This window comes from Symphalangus syndactylus, chromosome 21, assembly GCF_028878055.3.
Source record: "Symphalangus syndactylus isolate Jambi chromosome 21, NHGRI_mSymSyn1-v2.1_pri, whole genome shotgun sequence".
Lineage (NCBI taxonomy): Eukaryota > Metazoa > Chordata > Mammalia > Primates > Hylobatidae > Symphalangus > Symphalangus syndactylus.
The window spans coordinates 80,343,238-80,356,778 of NC_072443.2; the positions used below are offsets into that span (position 1 = coordinate 80,343,238).

A 13,541-nucleotide genomic window follows, 5' to 3' on the forward strand; every position below is an offset into this window, starting at 1 on the left:
TAAAGGAAAATATTTTCATAAGGTTGTATTTGTTTATTTTTGTTTATTAGAGCAATAGAGCTGCATCCCAAGATATAAATAAATGGGCACCCTCTCCCCCACCCACTGCTCAATTATTTATGCTTAATTAATGCACATAACTGAATTGAGGATAAAGGAGCAGACACCTCACATTCATCACCCAGCATAGAACAGCTGAACTCGGAAGGCCTAGAAAGTTCATTCTGTATAAGAATAAAGGAGGAAAAAAAGGGAGGGGTGACTTTAGGTATTGATAAGTGGTTAGTTGTGCAGGATCTGATATAATCCTACATTCATAAGTTTTTGTGCTGGGTTTGGGGAGAGAGCGTGTCTCCCCACACCCAGCATGAAAACTTATGAGTCTAGGATTATATCAGATCCTGCACAACCGAGGATTTACATCCTCAGTTTAACTGAGTCTCATATACCCTTTACCTGTTTAAGTACCATAGCACCAAACAAACATACTAACTTATTTTAGAGATTCAGGAAATAGATATTCATTGAGTGCCTCTAATTTGTCAGGTACTAGACTGCATGCCAAGCATACCAAATGGTGCATCTGTCCTTACCCTGGATGGAGTCTAGTGAGGAAGACTGGCCATCAGAAGTGATCACACACATCAATACAGTGTCCTGAACTGTGGTGAGGTTGTCAGTGAGAATGTAGAGCCCAAGAGGAACGGGTGGAGGAGGTGCTCTGACTGAAATGGTGAGGAAGGGCCTCTCTGAGGATATGACATTTCAGTTGACATCTGGCAGCATTTCAGCTAACACTTGGCAGTGTCATTCAGCTGGGGGCAGAGAGTTCAAGACAGAGGGAACAGCCTGTGCAAAGGACCAAAAGAACTTAACACATTCAAAGAATTGAAGTAATGCCAGTGTAGATGAAGCCAAGAATGAGAGCAAGAGAGATGGGACTTGGAGGAGGAAGGAGGTTGAAAGCACTGCTAAGTCACACAGGCATTCTAGTTCTTACTAAAATTTGTAGCCTTGTCCTAAGGACAGTAAGAGCCATTAAAGACGTTTAAATTGGGAAACACAGCATAATGTATTTAGAAACAATGGTTGTTTGGAGAATGAATTGTAGGGGACAACAGTAAAAGCGGGGAAAGATTATACTTTCAGGAATCATTTCTATAGTTTGTTACTAGAGAAGTTTCTCTGAATGTGTAAAGCATGAAAAATGACAATGAGACACAGTGCTTCTGACTGAAAAGCCAGCTCTTGGTCTTGCTCTGCTGCAACTGCTATTTGCCATTGACGACCATTCTTCTCTTCCTCTGGGAGAGTAAGAGGGAGAGACTGCAGTCTGAGTGGTTCCTGTATTTGTAAATAAAAAAAAAAAAACCAGGAAAACAAGTCATGGAAGAGAATGCTAATTGCCTACCTAATAATCTTTTTCCCCTTTACACAGATGACTGATTTTACTTCAGTTAACGATGTGATTATATATCCCAAACTCCCTTGCAGCAAGGGCTGAACAATGACATATAAGTAAGTGAAGTTCTTGGGTACAGCGTCTGAAAGCCATCTGAGAGGGACTGCTTTATCTGGAAGGAGGCCCTTTTGAACTTCACCTCCTTCCCCTAACCTGCTCCTTGGAGTGCAGATGTGATGGCTGGAGCTCTAGCAGCTGTCTTGTCTCATGCCATAATCAGAAGGTATTACGACGGCTTGGACCACAGAGGTGGCAGATGGGATGGAATGATAGAGTGGGAAGTGGAGGGCATGTTTAGAAAGGCTTTTAGTAAGAGGTTGTGCTTACATTGCATTTTGAAGGACCAGAATGATTTGATCAAGTAAATAAACATTGGGGCCCTGTGTGGTGGCTCACGCCTGTAATCCCAGCCCTTTGGGAGGCTGAGGCAGGTGGATGATGAGGTCAGGAGTTCAAGACCAGCCTGGCCAAGATAATGAAACCCCCATCTCTACTAAAAATAGAAAAATTAGCCAGGCGTGACAGTGGACGCCTGTAACCCCAGCTACTCAGGAGGCTGAGGCAGAGAATTTCTTAAACCCAGGAGGCAGAGGTTGCAGTGAGCTGAGATCACACCACTGCACTCCAGCCTGGTCAACAGAGCAAGACTCCACCTCAAAAAAAAAAAAAAAAAAAAAACCACATTGGAACAACTATTAATACTTCTTGCTGTTTTTATATATTTCTCTAGTTTTGTTTTTATTTCAACATATATGATAAATAAAACCAGATGTTGAAAATGGTAGCTCACAGTCATATCCAGCCCTGTGACATACTTTATTTGGAGACAGGGGTTGGTTCTAAATTTTTTGAAATCCTTAAAATTTAAAATCAGGAAAGTTTACAAAAGTCTAGGACAGAGAAAATTCTGAAAACAGCAAGAGAAAAGCATCAAGTCGCACATAAGGGAACTTCCATCAGAATAACAGTGGATTTCTCAGCAGAAACCTACATATCAGGAGAGAATGTGATGAAAGAAAGAATGTGAGAAACTGCTAAAAGAAAAAAAACTGTCAGCCAAAAATACTATCTGCAACCAATCTACTCTTTAAAAATAAAGGAGAAATAAAATCTTTCCTAGACAAGCTAAACCTGAGGGGATTCATTACCAGACGGGCCCTAAAAAAAAAAAAAATGCTTAAGGAAGTCCTATATCTGGAAGTAAAAGAGCAATATCCACTATCATGAAGATACACAAAAATATAAACTCACTGGCAGAGCAGACGTAGAAAGAGAAAGGACCCAAATGTTAGCATTACAAAAACAAAACAAAACAAAACAAAACAAAATAAAACCCACCGTAAGCAATGGCAGACAAGAAAAAAAGAAAGGAACAAAGGTTATACAAAACCACCAAAAACCAATTTTTAAAATGACAGGAATGAGTCCCCACCTATCATAAATAACCTTGAATGTAAACAGATTAAATTCTCCACTCAAATAATACAGACTGGTTTAGTGGATTTTCTTAAATGCCCCGACTATATGCTGCTTACAAGAAACTCATTTCACCTATAAATAAATGGGATGAAAAAAGATATTCTATGCAAATGAAAATCAAAAGTGAACAGATACTAGATAAAACAGACTTTAAATCAAAAATGGTAAAAACAGACAAAGAAAGTCATTATATAATGATAAAGGCATAAATTCAACAAGAAGATATACCAGTTCTAAATATACACATGTACCAAACACTAGGGTCCCCACATATATAGAGCAAACATTGTTTGATCTAAAGGGGGAGATAGACTCCAACACAATGGTTGGGAACTTTGATACCCCCTTCACAGCACTGGACAGATCAGACAGAATATCAACAAAGAAACATTGAATTTAAATTGAACTTTAGACCAAGTGGACATAACAGATAATTACAGAACATTTTATCTAACAGCTACAGATTACACATTCTTCTCATCAGCATATGGAACATTCTCCAGGATAGATCATACATTAGGCCACAAAACAAGTCTTAACAAATTTTAAAAACTCAAAATATATCAAGTATCTTCCCAGACCACAATGGAATAAAACTAGAAATCAATACCAAAAGAAGTTGTGAAAACTGCACACATACATGAAATTAAACAACATGCTCCTAAGTAACAATTGGGTCAATGAATAAATTAAGAAAGAAAAAAATATACAAAAACAAATAAAAATGGAAACACAACATACCAAAACCTATGGGAGACAGCCAAAGCAGTGCTAAGGGGGAGGTTTATAGCAATAAATGCCTCTGTCAAGACAGTAGAAAGATTTCAAATAAACAACCTAATAATGCACCTCATGGAACTACAATAGGAAAAATAAACAAAATCCAAAATTAGTAGAAAGAAATAATAAAGATCAGGGCAGAACTAAATGAAATAGAGACTAAAAATAAAATATGAAGGATCAACACAATGAAAAGTTGGCTTTTTGAAAAGATAAAGAAAATCTATAAACCACTAGCTAGACTAACTGAGAAAAAAGACAGAAGACCCAAATGAACAAAATCGGAAATGGAAAAGGAGACATTACAACTGATACCTTGGAAATACAAAAGATTGTAAGAAACTACTATGAACAACTATATACTAACAAACTGGAAAACCTAGCAGAAACAAATAAATTCTTGGACACATACAACCTATGAAGAATGAACCAGAAAGAAATATAAAAACCTGAACAGACCCATAATGAGTACAGAGATTGAATCAGTAATAAAAAGTCTCCTAACAAAGAAAAGCCCAGGACTGGATGGCTTCACTGCCAACTTCTACCAAACTTTCAAAGAGGGACTAACACTAATTCTCCTCAGACTATTCAAAAACATAGACAGAAACATGTTCCTAAGACCAAAGCCCAAGTGAGTTTTCCCCAAGACCCAAGTTGCAAGACAAAAGGTGAAAATCTGATCTATTTCAGTAATAAATTAGCAATAAAAAAGAAATACATATTTTAAAAATTGATATGATGAAACAGTCCCATTCCATCATCCTGAAATCTACTTTTCTTCCTTTCTACTCTATTAAATCAAATGTCACTGCAATCATCTTGATGGCTTTCATTTATCTTTTGCTTGATTGTCTATGTGTAATGCTTTGTAAAAATCCTCCCTTTGGTTTTCTCTTCTTCCCTCTTCCCTCTCTCTTTGCTTCTCTTTTTTTCACTTTTATTCCAGTGAGCAGTGATGTACACCCAAATATCTAAGTTTCTCTGGAATTCCTTTTGTACTCATTGAAGATACCAGTCCACCATAGTTCTATGTTACTGGCCCCATGTCTTCCCCACCCCTCAGAAGCCCACACAGATCTAGGGCTCAGTGAGTTGGGGCACACCTTCAGAGGTCACTCAGGATGCCTGGGCTAGCTGAGTCAGGCAAGAGCATTGGAACCACCCAGGCAGCTCTGAACTCCAGGAAAAGTCATGCTGCAGCTGCCCTCAGCAGTCTGTTCCAAGATCTGTCCACACCAGCAGTCAGCAAGTTTTCTTAACAACTCACCTCAGACATACCATCCAGATTTGGCAAGGACAGTGGCCATTCATGCTGGCCTCTCCCAGTGTTCTTTTCCAGATATGAAAAGTTTGGACTTCCTCATGAACACACGCTCTCCACTCTTCTCCTCCAGGGAGTGAGAAATTTGGCTTGGAATTAACTCAGGACTCCCAGCTTCAGCAGGCCATCTGGAGTGACTGCTGCCTCCAATTTATGTTCACATCCACGGATAACCAAGTGGATTATCTCCAGGAATCATCTTCTCAGTGACAGGGGAGGAGGCGGAGAAAATATCACGTTCATTTCTTGCCTAGAAAAGACCACTGACATCAGCTATTTGCCCTTTCTGGCAATAATATTTGGTTGCTGCTCCATAATACAAAGCCTAAATCAGGCTTATTAGTGTCAAATTAAAAGGCCCTGAAGGGCAGCCAGATTTTCCAGAACTGGCACTCGTTGCAGCCTGGCACAATGATAGAGCTGACAGGCCCCAGCTTGGGAGAAGTCAGCAAGGGTTTAGAGTACCCAGAATGCCTCACTGGCCCATTCACCGCTGCAGGTATAATTAAGATGCATGTCCCTCCATTTCTGGATGCCATCCCTTTGTTGACAAGTTGCTCAGAGAATGAAAGTTAATGTTTACCAATTAGCCCGAGCAAAACATTCTCAGGGAGGCAAATCTGGGACAAGCACAATGTCTTGGGATCTCCCTTAGCGCATAATAAAATCGATATCAGTACATACAGCTGGTAAGAATCTGTCCATAAACTCAAGACACACCTTTCTTTACGTTCCCTTTAATCAGTGGTTCTCAGTCAGGTGCAATGTTACCCTCCATGGGACATCTGTCAACGTCTAGAGACATTTTGGGTTGTCACGCTGGGAAGGGGATGCTACTAGCATCTAGTGAGCAGAGGCCAGGGATGCTGCTAAACATCCTACAGTGCACCGGCCAGCCCACCAAACAAAGAATTATCCAAAATGTCCATAGTGCCAAGGTTGTGAAACCCTGCCTTAAATCAACATAATTTCTACTTGTAGCCTCCCATTCTTCTGGCAAAATGATTAATGTCGGTTATTATCGCTGTTTTTTGAACCAGAGCTGCACCACAGTTCTGTGGTCTTTAGGGCTGAGCCAAGGTTAGATGTGGGGTACTATGCTTAGAAAACATGGAATCTTAGCCAGACGTGGTGGCTCATGCCTGTAATTCCAGCACTTTGGGAGACTGAGGTGGGCAGATCACTTGAGGTCAGGAGTTCAAGACCACCCTGGCCAACGTGGTGAAGCTCCGTCTCTACTAAAAATACAAAAATTAGCTAAGCCTGGTGGTGCATGCCTGTAATTCTAGCTACGCAGGGGGGTGAGGCAGGAGAATCACTTGAACCCAGGAGGCAGAGGTTGCAGTGAGCTGAGATCGTGCCACTGCACTCCAGCCTGGGTGATGGAGTGAGACTCTGTCTCAAAAAAAAAAAAAAAAGAAAGAAGGAAAAAGAAAACATGGAATCTTCTGGGAGGTTGTCAATGCCCCATCTGCCTGAAACCCTTTGTCCTTCCTTCTCCATTTGGCAGTTCAGTGACATCCAGAGTTCCATAGCACTTTCTCCTCTTCTGCCCCTAGCATAGGCGAATCCCTTTATCTAGTCTCTTTTCCCTGCTCTTTCTGCCACTCTACCTCTTCTCGCCCTCTTCTTCCTCTCGGTACTTAGGAAATCTCCTGAGAAAATAAATTTCTCAGGCCACTTCTACCTTCATCTTTGGCATAAACCTCCCCCGAGAGCCCTGCCTGACTAAAGAAGGGGGACAATAGGACAGAGTAGGGAGAAAAAAAACCACATAAATTAATATTTGAAATACTATCCAGCAGTTACAAAGGCAACAGTGAAGTCAGGCTAAGGAGCTTGTGCCATCCTTGCCCTGGGCCATTCAGGAGTCCCCAAGCCTTCTTACCACAGCTCTGCCTTTCATGCCTGTGGATGGTGGGAAGTTATTAACATCGGTTATCAGATATGTTAACCTAAGTCGTCATCACACTCGAATGAGAAAGATTTTAAGGTCTCAGCCCTGGAGGTTTTATGTCAACATTTCCACATTGGCATAAAAATAAAAAGTTTCAGCTGGGCATGGTGGCTCATACCTGTAATCCCAGCACTTTGGGAGGCCAAGGGGGGTGGATGACCTGAGGTCAGGAGTTCGAGACCGGCCTGACCAACATGGTGAAACCCCATCTCTACTGAAAATACAAAAATTAGCCAGGTGTGGTGGCGGGCACCTGTAATCCCAGCTACTCATGAAGCTGAGGCAGGAGAATCACTTGAACCTGGGAGGTGGAGGTTGCAGTAAGCCGAAATTGCACCATTGCATTCCAGCCTGAGTGACAAGAGCAAAACTCCATCTCAAAAAAAAAAAAAGAATAAAAAGTTGTATATTTGTACTCTCTTTTTTTCTTTTTTTTTTTTTTTATTTGAGATGGAGTCTCGCTCTGTCGCCCAGGCTAGAGTGCAGTGGTGCAATCTCGGCTCACTGCAAGCTCCGCCTCCCAGGTTCACGCCATTCTCCTGCCTCAGCCTTTCCGAGTAGCTGGAACTACAGGCGCCCACCACCATGCCCGGCTAATTTTTTTTTGTATTTTTAGTAGAGACAGGGTTTCACCGCGGTCTCGATCTCCTGACCTCGTGATCCGCCCGCCTCGGCCTCCCAAAGTGCCGGGATTACAAGTGTGAGCCACCGCGCCCGGCCTTGTACTCTCAATAATTAGAGTTGACCCATCTGTGTCAGTCACCCTAAGAACAATAAAAACTCCTTTCAGAAGTGATCCCACAGCATCATTAAAATTATAAATAACCATTCTGCTGAACCCCCAAATCTCTTTTTCTTAGATTCTATGCAGTGGAAATAAGAAGTTTTTGATAACTGAGCATTGTTTATAGAAGAAAAAAATACATGGAAACAAAACCCTAAAAGTTCATTAATAGAGAAATGAATTGGGAAATGAATGAATTGGGGTATGTCCCTACTATGTATGACAGTTAATGTTATATGTCAATTTGACAAGACCACATGTTTAGATATTTGGTCAAATATTATTCTGGCTAAAGGCATTTTTAGATGAGATTAATACTGAAATTCATAGACTGAGAACAGCAGATTACCCTCCACAATGTCTGTGGGCCTCATTCAATCACAGGAAGGCCTTAATAGAAACAAAGACCGATCTCTCCTAAGTGAGAAGAAATTCTGCCAGCCAACTGTCTTCGGACTCTGACTGCAATTCTTCCCTGGGTCTCTAGCCTGTGGCCAATCCTGTAGATTTTAGACTTAACCAAGTCTTCACAATTGTATGAGTGAATTCCTTGATAAACCCATCTCTCTATCTATCTATTTATCTGCACTTCCTGTTGGTTCTCTTTCTGTGGAGAACCCAGACTAATACCCCATGGGTTATTATGCACCTATGCGTTGGCTCTATACTTAGGAACCTGGAGGGATTTATATGATGCATTATTAAGTGGAAAAAGCAAGATGTGGAGACACATGTTGTAAGAGAAGCAGTGGCCAAAAATGTGCTTGCTTCTATTGGCATAGAGAAAGATAGGAAAGAAAACATGGCAAGTTTTAACAGTGGTTATGTGGAAGGGGCGTAGGGAGGTAAAAAGAAACAAATGAAATACAAAAATATTCATCAGATAATGTTGATGAAAATTGTAGAATGTTAAATCCTCCAATATTATTAAAAGTAGAGAAGTACTAAATATGCCTATAGGCTGGGATTAGAAGTTAAAAATGGAAAAAATTTTAAATTGATATGTTTTGGGATTGGGATTTGGGGACACTCTTTTTCTTGGATATCTGATACTTCAATATTATAATAATTAAAATATATGTATTCCTGGGTATAAGCCCCAACAATTCAGATTTTGTAAGGTGAGCAGGGGTCTGGAAGTGTGAGAATCGGTACTTTTAAAATAAAGGTCCCCAGAGTAATTCTTGATGCATCACTGAGTTAGGGAACTACTGCTGCTAATTCAATAATTATTCTTTCAAGCTAGGACACGCTTGATTTTTCCCTGGAAACAATTAGTGAAGGAGGGCCATCAGTGTGAACAGAAGAGAAGTCCCGGAGCCTTGCTTAGCCCCATAGCTGAGTGGCCTACCCATGAGTCCCCCCTATACCCCTGAAAAGGTCTGATGACCTGGCCTTCCTGAGGGACAGGGAAACAGGGGTGGTCAGACTGGAGGTGCGGCCTGCATCTCCCACAACTCCACAGTCATATCCACTCACTCGCCATTGCTCTTTCAACTGCCAACTTTTGTTTTAGAAATGCAGACATTTATATGGCACTGTATAGTGACTTCATGTGTCTTATCTCATTGGATCCTCCCTCATTCCTGACAAGTAGATAGAGAGCTGTTGTTGCTATGGTCTCTGTCTACAGGTGGTGACAATGAGTCTCGGAAACTAGTTAGATGACCTCTTGTGACCCAACTATTTCATAGAAGAGATAGAACCTCAAACCCCAAGTCTGCCTTTCAAATTTCCTTTTTCCCATTCCACCCACGACACAGCCTTCTCACCTTATTTAAATTGTTTGTTGAAGGACATCCTCTTTTGCATTCCTTAAATATCCAGCCTTTAATCTTCGATGATTAGATGTGAAAAACATTTTCTTATGATTGACATAGGATTTGATGCATGCTGTTTTATCTTTGTGTTTGCTTTCCTTGTTAGCTGTTTCGCATCTGCTTTTGTTAGTCATTCCGTGTGGGGGTTTAACTTTATACTGTGTTCATCACAGATAATTCAGGGTAGAGTTTTACAAACATGTTTGGGACAATGCAAACTGAAATTGGCAAGATGTACTTTCCCCCTAAGTAGAAACTATTGTTCCCTTGACGGGATGATTTGTCTTTTTCATTCCAAGGACACTTGAGCAATGACTTTGAGAGTTGCTTCCCAGGAGGCAGAACAAACAACACCACACCTGAGAATTAAAGCAGAAAAGCATCTTGAAATTTGTGATAAGAGCATAGTCCTCCAGTTAAGGAAAACTTTCCTGGTTTTAAAAAATATACAACATGGAGTAGAGCCAGGTCCACAGGCAGCAGCAGGAGCATATCATCACTGCTAGCAGAATGCTGTGGTAACTGGATTTTTGTTCCTGACAAAATGAGAAGGTCTGTTTTTTGATCATGGAAACATTTTTCCAAAAGAAACCCAAATATATTTTCAAAGTATTTCCCAAGTGTCAGCAACTATTAAGTAGAAAACACTCATTAGTCAACAGAGTAGAGGAAAAAAGGGGCTTCGAGTTAGGGCACTCACTTGGTCAATTTTGAAGATCCACAGTGTTTTGATTAAGAGCCAATGAATTATGCAATAGGTTTATTATCCAAGGTAGAATCAAAGAAGTTGAAAAATTCCAGAATGAACTGCAAGGACAACTGATTTAGTGAGCAATCTGTCTGAGAACCAAATTCCTTGTGCTCAGCTCAAAGTGCACTTGACTCTGACCTTTAGTTCATGGAGGGTGGTTGTGGAGACTGATACTGAGTTTCATTAATACATCAGTCTCAGCTGGTCTCAGTAAATATCCTGTCTTATCGTCCTGGAACTTCAACATCCTGGTGGGTGTGTTTCCTTAGTAACTTGGGGAACTAGAGCCACCCCATTTCCTTTCCTCTCTCCTAAAAATCAAAGGCCTTGATTTTGTGCCTTGATCTTTTTTTTTTTTTTAATGCCACATCCAAGAAAAAAGTTGAAGAAAACATCAGCATGGCATAGGCTGGTGTCATTTGCGAAAGAGCTGGTGACCTAGAGACAGGGCTCCAGGCCATTCTACAGGCGAAGTCAAGCCTATCTTGTTGTCAAGAGGCTGGAATAGCCTTGTCTTAATAAGAAGTGAGATGCCACAGTGTTAGAGAGAGAGCAGAGAGAGGGCTTTTATTCATCTGACCCATATGATTGTCCCTTTAGCCTCTTATCTTCCCACTGCTTACTGGCATCAACCACTTAAATTAAGTAATCCAGACGCCTGGCCAGCCCACATTTCTGAAGGGCACTGAGAAAGATCCCAGCTTCCTTTCTGTATTATCTTCCTAAGGCAGACAGGGAGATACCCTTTTGCCATTTCCTTTAGATTAGTCAAAAGAGCCCTCTGAATCCAATGGTTTCTGCCTAAGTGAACAATGGACCACCCTAAAAAGGAGGGAAACGAAGGTCTTTGGAGTTGTATCAAAATAGAACTGACTAAAATTAAAATTCCAAGGCAAACAGTTTTGCTATCAAACAAGTTGTCATAAATGTTTCATCACTGACTTTCCCAAAGCTCTGGCATTAAACATTAATACACAAACAGCTGAAATGTGCCCACTTTTAGCATGGGCTCTAGTCTTCCTCTTTCCTCCTCCAATCACGAATAAATAAAAGGCAGCATCAGGTTTTCCTTTATAGTTTGTCAAATGCTTTGAAATGTGTGATAATGCCATAATAACGCCATAGGTGGCAATGGTATTCTTTCGCCCATTATGCAGACGAAGTTAGTGAGCCTCAAAGAGTCTTAAAGTATTTGCTCACACTTGCTCCAACAGCGTTCAAAGAATGGCATTTGCACCTCTTCCTTTTCTCAGAGTGGTCAGTTACATTATGGTTCATCCAAATTTTGGGAAACTGTTGCAGCTGTTTTTTAAAAATGAGATGCCTCCATGGTGCACTAATGCAAGGCAATTGCCACAATACTGAGCAAATATTGTGAAACCACAAGTATGTGTGTTCATGTACATGTGATGAATAGAAAGAGAGTTCTGGAACTGTGGACACACACAATTGGTGACAGTGTTTACTTCCATGGTGGTGTGTATGGTGGGGGTGGAGTGCCTTCATTATTTACTTCATATACTCATGTATTGTTTAACTTTTTAATGACAAGGGTATGCTATGTTTGTCATAAACTTTCCCTTTACTCAAGATATATAACCGAAACATCCTTGCTATCTCAAATCTTTTTTTGCTCTCTCCAATTCTGCAGACGTGCAATAAGCAAAAACAATATTGTTATTCTCCATATTCAAATTAATCCATGACAATAAACACTGATGCCCATAACCAGTGCCCCATAATATACCAGCCACACTTGCTGTCATGAGAGGCAGTCCACGAACTTAAAACAGGGAACTAACAAACACTGTCTCCTTTGTAGGTGCAAGACACTTTCCCATGTTAGCCATTTTGAGCCACTCACTACCTATTCAGAGGAGGAATAGTTAGCTCTGGTTCTATAGACGATAAATCCAGAACTCAGAGTAACAGTAACATGTCCATGTTCACACACAAATACATGGCAGAGCTGCACTAGTGCCTGTTCCACACCACGATGCCTCCTGGAAGCCAGCTTGGAAAAATCATTTTTCAGTGAAACATAAGTTTCAGGATAATGATTTTTTGGGTTTTTATTTCTGTTTTTATGAGACCATTGAGTTTCATTCCTTTTGGCAATAATCTATATGACCCTAGCTTATCACAATAAAGAAGTCCCATGAGAGGAAAAGAGGGGCCATTGGTAAGTGATTTTGTTCAATATAAATTTTATGACCTAAATATAATTTTTGATAGCAGAGACATTTTGAATTAGAGTTGATGATTGAGGCTTTCATAGCATCTCAAGCTACCTCTTAACCCCAAAATGTCCATTCATACATTATTGTCTCCCATCGTCCTTTCCCTCGGTCCAGCCCACCTCTCAATGCAGGGACATGAAGGCTCCCATCTTGGGAGCATCAGATAGGTTGCAACTCATGAAGCATCTTTGTTCCCGGATAGTACTGTACTTTCCCTCCACCCTCAAGGGTCACAGTAACAAACGTCAACTGGGAAAAGAAATCCACTTAGTTTTTATTAAGCTACTTGACTTTTCCAGGGGTCTTTAACTTCCATCTTGGTTAAATGGTAACTGGACACTCAAGAAATAGCCTCAACTCTCTCAAGTAAGTCTAAAGGTTTGTTAAGGACCAGAAAAAATTAAAAATCCCAGAAGGGAAGGTCACCAAAATATTAACAGTGCTTCTGTGAAGTGACAAGATTGGAGTGCTTTTTTTTTAGTTCTTTACACTTTTCTGTTTTTTTTCCAGATTTTCTACAACAAACGTATTCAGTTTTTAATCACAATAAAATGTTATATATTTTTTAATTCTGAAAAGCATGATGCAAGAAGCTTTACATGCAGTATTATCCTAGTTCTGTAACCATGTGCCTACAAAATTACTGGGGAGAAATAAGCCAAAGTGTTTACAATGTCTGTTCCTGAGTAAAGGCATTGTGGTTGATTTTTTTCTTTATATTTTTATGTGTGTTTCAAATTCTCTCTAAAGAGCCTACAGAGGATTTATAACCTTAAATAATGAACATATTTTTAAAGGCTTGAGATTTGAGGAGGAGTGTGAGAAGGGGAGATTCTATGAAATTCCACAATGTTGTTACTATTCCTGTAGTAATGACATATGCCCTTAATTCCTGGAATAGTTGAGATTTCTCCAAAATGCCTAATTTATACTTGAAGAATAAT

General features: G+C 40.3%; 1 non-coding gene across 1 annotated transcript; it reads left to right on the forward strand.

Moving 5' to 3' along the window:
• Positions 1 to 1,133: 1,133 nt before the first annotated feature.
• LOC129471785 (small nucleolar RNA U3) lies at positions 1,134 to 1,342 on the forward strand. Its single transcript, XR_008653736.1, has one exon. It is a non-coding gene; the product is annotated as a small nucleolar RNA U3 (small nucleolar RNA).
• The last annotated feature ends 12,199 nt before the right edge of the window (positions 1,343 to 13,541 follow it).